Below are 13,056 nucleotides of genomic sequence, written 5' to 3'. Positions count from 1 at the left end.
AAAGAGCTCAGACTAAAACACAAGTCTTCTGGTCCCATTTCCTAGTCATTTGTCACACTTGCATGGACCTCTGAGGAAAGGGAAGGTGAAATCAATGGAACTGGAAAGAAGTGACAACAGGAAGCAATGTGTCCTCAGAGACCTTGAGGGATCTCCCTCAAATAAGAATTCCTAACTAAAGAACTGGTGACTCCAACTCTATGCCATCACTCCAGGCAGTTAGAAGTGAAATCCGTATGAGTGTGAAGCTTACTCCATGAAGAGCAACATTACAGCCAAGACAGGAGAATTCATTTGAAACTAATTGGTGAGTAATGAAGTTGGTAAGGGTTATGAGCCTTGCACTAACACTAATACAGAGGTACAGTGTCAACAATAAAACTGTAACCACTCGCAAAACGAGCCTTCTGTGGAGAAAAGGCAGGTCTTTTCCCTTGGCCTAGAGGCAAAAACTGCATTAGACAATTTCAAGAATGATAACATCACTTTCTGTTGCATGGTCCTAAATAGTGAATAGAAAGAACAGCTTCACCCTTAGAAATAACTGATTGTTTGATATTGGGACAAGGAAAAAAGTATGTAATTCTCTAGCTAAAATTTCAAGCATTTAAGAAAGTGGGTATGTCTATATAATATCCTTCAAAGCATGCCCGGAGACAAAAAGAAAATACAGAGCCCTTTGCATCCAAGCCTGCACATGCAATTGTCTGCTACCACAGAAGAGTGCCAAAGAAAATGTGATATTTAAGCAGAAAAGGACTGACCCTAGTGGACCTGTCAGAACACATTATCCTCCTATGCAACCCCCAGATAACTGAATGAATCAATCCATTGAGTGATGAGGAAAATCTACTGCAAAACAACTATTTTGGTTCTTGCTTGTTTGATATTGAGTTGTTCTTAATTGTATTTTTTTTTACAGGTTTAAAAAATTTATTTTATTAATTTATTATTTTTGGCTGCATTGGGTCTCTGCTGCTGTGCACGGGCTTTCTTTAGTTGCAGTGAGCAAAGGCTACTCTTCACTGCGGTACATGGGCTTCTCATTGCGGTGGCTTCTCTTGTGGAGCATGGGCTCTAGGTGTGCGGGCTCAGTAGTTGTGGCCCACAGGCTGCGTAGTTGTGGCGCACGGGCTCTAGAGTGCAGGTTCAGTAGTTGCTCCGAGGCATGTGGGATCTTCCGGGACCAGGGCTCGAACCCGTGTCCCCTGCTTTGGCAGGCGGATTCTTCACCACTGCGCCACCAGGGAAGCCCCCTTAATTGTATTGACTAAGAGAAACAATTGTTTCCAGAGGTCAGTCCTGGACAGGGCTAGCAAGCCCCAGCACCTGCTCCCTGCACCCCCTGCCGAGAAGGACCTCGTCTTCACAGAGACTCCAGAGCCTCACTGTCAAACACAGTGCCATGAACCACACAGAGCTATGGAGCACTAAAATATGGCTGGTCCAAGCGATACATGTGGTAAGTATAAACTACACACCAGATTTCGAAGACTTAGCATAAAAATAATGTAAGATATCTCATTAATAATTTCTATATTGATTACTTGTTAAAATAACATTTTGGATATATCAGCTTAACTAAAATAGATTACTGATATATTGTTAAAATTAATTTCACTTGTTTCTTTACACTTTTTAAAATGTGGCTACTAGAAAATGTAAAATTACAAATGTAGCTTACTTGTGTGAATTGCATTATATTTTTACAGAACTGTGCTGCTCTAGAGGGTATATGCTTATTCTCAAAAAACTCTATCAAACCCTTTAGGTAAGTTTAACAGGAGAAGGTATAATGCCATGTTTTAGTACTCCTGAATTCAGGTACTTTGGAAGTGGCTTACTTGCCCTCTAATATACTTTGAAAGTAAAAGGATGCAAAACATTGTGTTTGCTTGCCTGGCTGTTTCAGGCAGTTGGAGCTTTCATTGGCTCCTGCAGGAACAGTGTCTGTTTAATTGATCTGTAGAGATTCAACATTGCATGATGGGACATGAGGGTGTTGAACTGTAACACTTGAGAATGCTCTAGCTCAGCTGTTAGAATGTGGTGCTGAGGGGTCTAAGGTTAAGGGTTCAATCCCCATCCAGACACACCTAGCTCAGCTTTTTGTGAACAAGGGAGGCACTCCCCACCTAAGCTTGCTTTCTTGAAAATGTTTACTCTTGGTGAAATAGGGACCAGTAAACAGTGGTACTGCACACCCCATCATCACAAGCAAGCTGGCATTTGACCATTTTAAAACAAAACAAAACAAAACACCATCACTACTATAAAAAGCAGTCCAGTTTCATCCTTTGGGAGTAGGGCATCACCTGTCCCACTTTTTCATATAGAAGAAAGCACATTATTCCCCTTTGTTAAAAAAGAGGGGGTTTTAAAAATGCATATGCTATAAGTTTCAAAAGCCAAGCAAAGGCAAAAACTTAGAAAAAGTATTTTGTCTTTTCCCTCATTTGTTTCTGAGAAAATCATTCTCAAGGTACAAAAGGTCCCAAGCTAAATCCTATCCATCTAGCAGATTTAGAAGATTGTAGTGGAAAGCATGTACTTGTATACTGTGGCTTCATACTAGTTTTCAAAACTTTACTATTAAACAACTCATTATATTACATTCTTGCATGATTTGTGTCACTCAAATTGCCAAGAGGCGGAAGCCAGCAGCGCTATGTAACAGAAACTGGAATCCAGAGATCCAGATCATAGGCCTGGCTCTTCACTGATGGCTGTGTGGCCTGGGACAATTCATCTCCCTCTCTGGTTCTGAGTGCCCCCCACCCCATAAAAGCAGAGTTTGGACTCACATCTAGTCTTATCCTACTATTCCAAAGCACCTGACTGATCATCTTTAAGAGCCTAATCAGATATTAACTTTTCTCAAATCCATTTTTTTTCTGTCTGTTTTCAAGATCAATAAGGTGACACCTCATGAATTAGACTGACCTTCATTTTTAACAGCTGTGCCAGGCAGCTTTGGAATAGGCTCCTGTCTCCAGTGGCTTTTGCACCTGTGATATGGCTGGCTTGTGCTCTCTGTTTCCTGCCTGCTCTGGCAGCAGGCTGGAAGTGAGAGCAGTACCTACGTTGTTGTCTTAGCTTCCTATCCCTGATGACTGAGCCAGGAGATACCTAAGGGCCTTGTCAACAGATGAGGCTGTCTCTCCTTCTCCTTGGCTCAAAATATAGTCCTGGAAATTACCTTGGCTGGATCTAGCTAAAGATCTGCCTACCAAAGTGAAGGGTGACCTTCTATTAAACACCAACCAACAAGAAGGCTAGAATAAAGTGGTCCTATCATAACTTGCCAACATTAATAAATGCATAGAATTTGGACAGCAGATGCTAAAATAGTCATAAAAGATAACACTGATTGACACTTACTATAGACTAGACACTGTTAAGTAGTGTACATGGACTTCTAATGTAACATTTATAACATGTCTATGTAACGTAATAGGTACTTTTACCATTATTACTATTATTGCCATTTTACAAATGTGGAAACTGAGATTTAGAGAGACAAAGTAACATTCCCATAGACTCATAGCTACTAAGTGACAGAGGTGGGATTTGAATACAGCTAGATCTGTTTAATTCTACAGCTCATAGAAATGAGCTTTACCATCACAATAGTTTTCTGAAGCTGATTTTGATCCAAAAATTCAAGTTAGGGGTGTCTGACTTGATCATTTCTTCTGCCTGTGATCCCTAAACATCTTAAATACTTGTGCATTAGCTCAAGTCCATTGTGAAGCAGGTGCCAAGGCAGATCAGACGTCACTATTTATTTCTAAGATTCCTTCCACTCCTGGGTTTTTTCCCCCCTTCCTTTTCAGGAAAAAGGCTGGCAGGAAGAGGCACACACAGGCTTCATCAGGGAGCAGGCAATTCACAAATTTCTACAGTTCATATTCAGTACCAGTAGGCATGAGAGAGTACAACTTTCTCAGGTACATCCTTGAAAATCTCCTTAGAAGGAACTGAGACACCTAGGACATTTCTGCATTTATGCTCATCTAACTATTTTTATCCTCTAAATTCATTCAATGTCTGCTCTTCCTTCCAAAGGTAATACAGATCACACCATAGCACCAGGGAACATAAATCATTCTGAATAGAACTCTGTTTCTGGGGCACATCAGCGTATACTCAGGGGATCAACCTTTAAAAACTACCCACCAGTGCATATTTCAGTGGTCTACTCCAATACCTACAACCTGACCCCATTTTCCAACACCACTGCATTTTTCTCAGCTTTCCAGAACTACCTTTGGAATCTCAACTTGTAGGAGGGAGCTTATAAAGAACAGATAATAAGAAATCATGTTTCCAGCAGCTCATCTAGGGAAACAGCTAAGAGGAAAGCATGAAGCTTATTAATAAGCCCCCAACATCCAGATCTGACTGCTTTAGATCTGCCAAGTTAACTAGAACCTTACTGGGAATACTGGTCTCCTCCACTGTATTTCTCAGGTTAAGGACACATCTCTGAGTCTCCCACTAAGCTGAGGCTGATTTATCAGGTGGTGCTGCCAAAAGCCTATGGCTCATGTGAAAAATGATCGAGGACGGCTTAGACAATTTCTCCCGCAATTTCACCACACTCCAAACCTACCAGACCTGGACTCTCATTTAGAGAGGCAGCTGGTGTACTGGAAGAAGGTTTCACTAATAATAATAGCCACCAACTACTTACTACATGCCAGGCATTTTATGTACATTATTTCCATCCTGCTGACAATCTAAGGAAGCAGGTATGATTATCTCCATTTTAGAGTCAACTGAATTGAAGATTAGAGGATAATCCATGATTTACCCAAGGTCACAGATTTAGTGCTCGATGAAGCCATGATATAAATGAGCTCGTTGTGATTCCATATAATTCTGCCATATCGTTACCATCTCCAAAAAGAAGGCAGGAAACTTGATCTGAGTCGTAAAACTGACAGCTGGGTGGCCTTTGATAAACCTTACTTAATTTTACCCTGGGTCTTAATTGGTTCAGCTGAAGAATAGAAATAATGCTATGGAGTCTTAGTTTAGGATACAGTCCTGGGAGTCAAATTGACTGTGTTTAAAACCCAGTTCCATCCTTACTAGTTGGGTGACCTTGAAGAAGTCAATTACCTTTATTTATAAACGGGAATAATAGTAGTACCTACCTCAAAGGATAGTGAGAGGATTAAATAAGATAAAATGTGTAGAGTATTTGACATTGGCATATGGTAAGCATTCTTCATCATCATCATCATTATAATGATAGGATTTTTTTCCTTCACATAATGTTTTTGAGGGTTGAATGAGAAAACATGTAAAAATGTGTTGTAAATGATAAAGAGCTACACATATGTAAGGAAATAAATTGACACTTAAGGCCCACGCCATGCGTTTATAATAAGGATCCAGCTGGAATTAGGAGAAAGTTCTAGGCTCCTCACTTAAACCTCAGGAGTCTAGCGTCTTATCTACACGAGGTTAAACAATACCAAAGTACTCTACCCTGCACTTACTTATGAATGAAACAGAGCCACTGGGTAATAATCTGAAAACTCTTTGTTTTAAAGTGGTTTTCACCTTTGCCTGGCCTAGAGGCTATATAGGCTCTATCATTACGGCGGCGTCATCTGTACATAGGAGAGGAGCCCAAATGCCAAGATGTCTGGTATCAGATACCTCAGGCAAGGGCAAACTATGGACACTGTCAAAGAGTAGAAAAGAAAAGATACAAATATCTCCATCTTAGAAGAAAAGATTACAGTGGTCACAGAATGGAGTGGTTTAACGCCAGGCTTCCAAGGTTCAAATCCCAGCAAGTTTGTATATAAGTTTCTCAGTTTCCTTGCCTAAAATGTCCAGCTATTAATAGTACTTATCTCATAGGGTCACTAAGTGACATAAGGCACTTTGCATAGATTAAGTATGAAATAATCATAGATATGATCACACAAAGTGTACCACATATTTGCTGAGATACACTTTTGTTCCTAAAAATGTTTTCCTCCAACCTCTGATGAAAGTTTTGGTGGTGATAATGTTACAATGGAAAAAGTCTGAAATTAGGAGAAAGCTGTGAAAAGAGCAACAAGATGTTTGTGCCCTATGTCAGTAAGACTTGGTCACAAACATACATCTTTGATACAGACTTAAGAGTTCTTTTCGGCTTTTGGACCATCTGTGGATAATCAAGTTATTGAATGTAGGCCAGTCATTTTTTTCTTTTAAGTTGTCCCAGGCCATAAGTACAGAAAAGGGATTCCTGACCCTACCAGAGCCCCTCTTACAGCTTAACCTAGTGTAATTCCAAACTTGGTAGATTTTGCAGGTAAAGTGCCTAGATTTGCATACTGGCTTCATCACTTACTATAGATTTGATCTTAGGCAAGTTATTTAATCTTGCTAAGCCTCCTTTTGTCATTTGTAAAATGAAATCCACTTCATAGGAACACTAGGAGAATTCAATGAGACAACAAATGTGTGGCAGACAGAATAATGCCCCTGCCCTCATAAAAGTCCATGTCTTAATACCTAGAACCTGTGAATATGTTGTGTTACATGGCAAAAGGGATGTTGCAAAAGTAATTAAGGTTACAGACCTCAAAATACAGAAATTGTCTTAGATCTCCCAAGCGGGCTAAATCTAATCACACGGACACTTAAAAGTGGAAGAGGAAGGCAGAAAAGTCAGTCAGAGATGAAATGACAGGAAATTTCCAAAGTATGAATAGGATTTAACTCACCATTGCTGGCTTTGAAGATGGAGGAAGTAGGCCAGAAGCCAAGGAATGCAAGCAGCCTCTAGAAGCTGGGAACAGCCTAAGCTGACAGCCAGCAAAGAAACGGGGACTTCAGTCCTACAACAGTAAGGAACTGAATTCTGCCAAATACATGAATGAGTAGAAAAGTAGCGCCTCCAGAAAGAAATGTAGCCTCCCCAACACCTTGACTTTAGCCCACTGAACCCCCTGTTAAACTTCTGACCTACAGACTGAAATAGAAAATCTCTGTTGTGTTAAACTGCTAAGTTTGTGGAAATTTGTTAGGGCAGTAATGGAAAAGTTAGGCAGAATGTCAAGTACTTAAAATGTGCCTGATACAAAATAGACAGTAATTAAAATCCAGCAATTTGATGATAGTGATGATAGTGAGGAGGAGGAGGATGACAACAATGAACTCAAGTTCCATCTGAAATTATGAATATTAAACTTGGTTACTATTCACAAGGTTAACCATTATTGAGGCCCTCTTATAGGTCCAATATCATATTAAATGCTTTCTATATAGCAAATGATTTTATCTAATCCTCACAACTATCCTGTGAAACAGGCATGATTATTCCTATTTTACTGCAGCTCAGAGAAGAAAATTTCATCCATCTTATACTGAATTCTGCTCTGAGTTATTTGTATAATGCAGAAGTTATCGAGGACATAAGACATTTCTATGCAGGAGGGTGGAAATTCATAATGTCTCAAAAGATAGAAAGACAGCACACTGAGTTATTCCTTTAATGGACATAGATGCTTATGCAGCCCTTTTTTTCTATCAATGCCTAAACTAATGCAGTTAGAGCTCTGTGAAGACAAGTTAAACAGGGAGAGGAACACAGAAACATTAGAACTTGTGACTGCTTAAGAGACAGAAGAGGATTGTGCTATCGGAGTTAGACAATTTTGACCACGTACCTGCGGAGAGCCCAAAGCATGTGGGTTTTAAATAAGAAACCCAACCTCAAGCCTAAGCAGCTCAGGAAATATGAAATGGATTTCAGTTGGTCTGGGACAGAGTTTAGAAATGGTATCAAACGTGCAGCCTCTTTTGACCAGAGTCTTAAAGGATGATTTGACTCTTCTTTTCCCAAGCAGAATGCAATTTTAGGTCACTCATATCCCAGGAGACACCCATAAAACTATTACTCAACAGGTGGACACCACAGAAGTTTCCAATCCAAATTTTAGAACACTGTTTCTCAAAGTATAGTCAGCCAACCACTTGCATCAAAATTATTTGGGATGCCCCACTCCAAAGGCAGTAAATGTGCAGAAGCCCAGAAATCTGTATTTCTAACAAGTTCCTTAGGTGATTCTCTTACAAAGTCAAGTTTGAGAAACTTTTGTGTAGAGATTCTCAAGGGCATAGAGAGGTAAGATAGTTCTCATCAACCATGAGACGTTCCATGATTGAAACGATAGAAGTGATACATGGAGGTACAAGTAGACTGCTCTGGGAACACGGACACAGCAGTTAATTCTGGCTGGGGCTCTCTCTCCAGGATTTCAGGAAGAGGTATCATTCAGGCTTGAGAATGAGCTCAGTGGCAGGGTATGGAGTGGGACAGGGGAAGGGCAGGCTTCCGGGGGTCGGGGGGGACAAGGTGAGCAAAGGCATGAAGGCATGTGCAGGATATTGTGCATAGACTGATACTACTGTGAAAGAGAGGTCTTCAAGTGTAAGTGGAAAAGACAAAAAATTAGTCTAACTGTAAGACACCAAAGACATCAATGATCATAATAATAAGATGAGGTGGTGGGCATTTTAAGTTTTTAAAGATATGATATGAATCAGCCTATAGTTTAAAAATGAAGCAGGCTATGCATTAGTTTCTTGTCACTAAAATAACACATTATCACAAAATGAGTGGCTTAAAACAACAAAAGTGTATCTCCCACCGATCTGGAGGCCAAAAGTCCAAAATCAAGAGTTGGCAGGGTTGTACTCTATCCAAATGCTATAGAAGAAAATATTTCCTTGCCTCTTTCAAATTCTGGTGGCTCCAGGCATATCTTGCCTTGTGACTTCATCACACCTATCTCTACCTCTGTCTCCATAAGGTCTTCTTGTATTATCCCCATGTCTTCTGTCTCTTACACGAACATTTAGGACCCACCCAGAAAATCCAGGATGATTTCATCTCAAGCCCCTTCGTTTAATTATATCTGTAAAAACCCTTTTTACAAATCAGGTCACATTCACAGGGGATAGGACACGGACATATCTTTTTGGGGGCCACCATTCAACTCACTACCAGCGACCATAACATAATACAGAATTGTTTTTGAAGGCAGATCTATCTGAATTTGAATCCTTATTCAAAACAAATTTTGCTACTTATTGTGTCACCACAATAAGTGGAACAAGTATGTAAGATGGTGATAATAAATTTTCATGGAGTTGTTACAAGGATTATGGGTCATGTACCGATCTAAGATACCTAGCATAGTGTCTGGTACATAGTGGATTCTCAATAAATTGTAGCTAATGTTAATCATATAAAGGGACTAGTATCACGTGAGATCTGTTAAACAGGCCATATATTTTAGGGCTTAAATGCACAGGGTTGAGAGATGAGTGCCCTGGGTGCAACTCTTAGCTCTGTAATAGCCTTTGTTTAAATCTGAAATTGGTAAAATGGAATTGATAATATTAACCACATAAATTAGGATTAAAAGAAGTAATATATGTAAAATACTCAGCCCCATCCCTAACGCATAGTAAGTCTTAGTAATTATGAATGAGAGACAAAGAATCATATTTAAGAGGGAATCTAGTCACTGACATCCAGAGATCTAGTGTTTAGAACATAAATAAAGCACTTTCATATGTAATATCTCATTTGGTTCTCCCCAAAGCGGTTTGTCATCTTATTATTTTGTGTCTTTGCCTGGGGCAAGAATACTGCCCCTCCAGATGCTCAGGGAGAGGACTGCTCCCTGGACTATATTTTTAACCAAGTTAAATACTGCTGAGAATTTTCTGGTGACTTTTGGAGGGCAAAGGGGCCAAAAAATATAGGCTCTGTGGAAAAGAACACCTGTGTGTGGAGTCCTATAACTCTTTCCATAGGCGTGAGCAGAGACTGCTGCATGAGGAGCTTTCTCACTCTATCTCTTGCCATTTTGCTTCTTTGTTATGATCCTCATAAATAAATCCATATGGAAAAACAGGTCAGCCAACACTTGCTCACTCCACAGAAGCTGCACAGAGCCCAACTGTGAGCAAAAACTAATGTGATAACCTACTCTGATACTAGAAGTTCTGTCTCTGCTTCAACAAAGTACAAGCGCTCTGCTCTAAAAAAATGAAAATAATAAAAAGCTAATTAATTTTTAGAGTGCCCATGTGAAGCAGATCCTGGGCAGCTTTTGTCATTTCCATTTGATGCTGGGGATCAGTGAGGCAGAAAGAAAAAGCCAAGGTGAAAGCACATAGTGAGATGCTCAGAGAGCCTTCACACTGTTCTGGGCACTGTCAGGGCTTCAGACTATGAAGACAACAAGGTTCAAAAACAAACAGCTCTGAATAGTCAAGGAGACACAAATCAGGTGCATCACCTCAGAAGAGAAAACAAGTAAATTCAAGTATTGCCTAAACCACAGAAATATTCTAAGGATTCAGATCTAGTCAAATACATTGAGAGGAGAGTGACCTATTGGCATGAGTGAGGCAGTATAAAGAAATGGTACAGACAGACCACATTTCTTTTCAATGAAGAAAGCCCCATAGCAAAGGTGAAATTGAAACTAGATTTCTAAACAATCTCCTATCAGGTCCCTACCTTCTCATTCAGACAGAACCACTCCCATCATTCAACCCCTACAATGATTCCTAACTAGTCTTCTTGACCATCTCCAGTTTTAACCCATTCTTCACACATCTATCACTTTAGCATTCTTCCTAAAATATACAAGTGGATACACTGAAATAGAATTGCACACATGCTAATATAATAACAGAAAAAGCGGGAGGGAGGAAAAGTGAGTACACAATCTCTTTGATAAAGGAAAGCCATTTATTTTCTAAAGTTGAAATATTTATAAAATAGATAGCCATATTATTAAAAGAAAAAAATAAAACCACTATGATAACTAACAGAGTTCTTCTCATTATGTCCTCACATGGCAGAAAGAGCTCTCTGGGATCTCTCTTATCAGGGCACTAATCTCATTCATGAAGGCTCCACTCTCATTACCTAATCACCTCTTAAACGCCCTACCTCCAAATACCATCACATTGGGGGTTAGGCCTCAACATATAAATTTAGGGGGGATAGAACTTTTTATAGCACTTCATTTTGCATTTTCTGTCAAGAGAGAAGGAAGAGTGGTCAGTTATGGAAAAAGAACAAGGCCCTTTTCTTCCCCATTTTTTCTTCCCAAGACTATGCTCAAAAAAGAAAGACCACCTGAATTATGGATGCTGTTCCCCACATGAAAGGTGTGGTCTCAGGCTCCTTATTTGGAAACGTTATGCCTTACAAAGACCCACCCAGATAATCAAAGACAGTAACAGTCCCCCAAAACTGCCTGAAATGTTGAACTAAACTGCAGTTAAGTGTGATAAGAGAAAATTACAGTCAAGTTTGAGGCAAAAGAACTATTAGCCTTGTGACCATGAAGAAACCACCTAATTTCTCTGAATCAATCATCTCAAATGTTAAATGGGAATAATAAAACTTATCTTGGATGCCTTGCAAGCTAATTTTGAGAAGCAAATAAGGTAACAGACGTAAGAAAGATTTGGAAATTATAAAGTGCAATATAAATATAAATCAATGAAACAAATACATCTATTATGTCATCTGATCTTTATAACAACTCCAGGATACGGGCAAGAATTATTATCCCCATTTACTGATGGGGGAAAAAAGAAACAGAAAAGGGTTAATCTATTTGTTTAAAGTCCTTTGCAAGTTGATTACCTAGCCAAGACCAGTACTTAGTACTTGGACCTCCCCTACTTCCGGGCTCTCACCTGTCTGGTTATTCTCTCTTGTGCTGTTATCCCCAAACCGTTCTCTGCCCTTCTGTGCATCCTGTCTCCTCTGACTTCAGCTTGGACTGACCAAAAGAAAGACAGGAAGGTGGGAGGAGAGAGAGGGTGGGACATTTCTTCCGATGCTCTCCCCTTGCCTCAGCACTGTGGCTCTGACAATGGCTTGATCCCTCTACAATTTCACCTCATGTCTAGAGCCTCATTCTACAGTGATAGGTCTCATGGGGCTCCAGTAACACTGGGTCCCAATGTTCACCCCTTGCTCTTCAGACCTAGACAGTGTAACAGCTTCTTGATGTTGTTAATCCCCGGCACCTCATCATCTTTTCCTGGGTGCCTCAGCCCTGCCTACACAGCTCTGAATAGTACCTTCATTAAATTCTCTACAACATTCTAGTTAAGCATGCTTTCTCTTGTCTGCTGACTTCCTTACAGATAAACTCCACATTCCCAAACTACTTGTTCATAGGCTACCAAGGAAACGTTTACCACCTATCTCCAATTCCTCTCTCGTCCCTGTCCTCACTTTTCCCAGACTCCTTCTGCAGGAAACCCAGGCCACGTCCATTCTTCTCCAGATACTAACTTGCCATCAGTCTGTATCTTCCTTTTCCCAATTCTTCTTTACCAATTTAAAAGCTGCTAAGCCCTCTCCTTAGCTCCTATTCCCCCAGCCTTTCTTATTCCTCTGTCTTCCCCAGAGTTGACCTGTCTGGGTTAAGGAACAGCATTAAAGCACTCTCTTGAGTTTACCTCAGGGGAAACATATTCTACTCAAACCATGAATTTCTCCCAATTCCAAATTTGCAAACTACCCTTTTTTTTTTTTAAATTTATTTTTGGCTGCGTCGGTCTTCATTGCTACGCTCGGGCTTTCTCTAGCTGCGGAGAACAGGGGCTACTCGTTGTTGCAGTGCACGGGCTTCTCACTGCGGTGGCTTCTCTTGTTGTGGAACACGGGCTCTAGTGGTGTGAGCTTCAGTGGTTGTGGCATCTGGGCTCAGTAGTTTTGGCACACGGGCTTAGTTGCTCCGTGGCATATGGGATCTTCCCGGACCACGGCTTGAAACGATGTCCCCTGCATTGGCAGGTGGATTCTTAACCACTGCATCATCAGGGAAGTCCGCGCGCAAACTATCCTTTATAAAAAAAGGTAATTCTGCCTAAAAGGGATAAAAAATATCAACCATCCTTATCAGTGGATCTTCCCGGACCACGGCTTGAAACGATGTCCCCTGCATTGGCAGGTGGATTCTTAACCACTGCATCATCAGGGAAGTCCGCGCG

This window comes from Physeter macrocephalus, chromosome 18, assembly GCF_002837175.3.
Source record: "Physeter macrocephalus isolate SW-GA chromosome 18, ASM283717v5, whole genome shotgun sequence".
NCBI classification, from domain to species: Eukaryota; Metazoa; Chordata; class Mammalia; order Artiodactyla; family Physeteridae; genus Physeter; species Physeter macrocephalus.
This window is presented reverse-complemented; position numbering follows the sequence as displayed.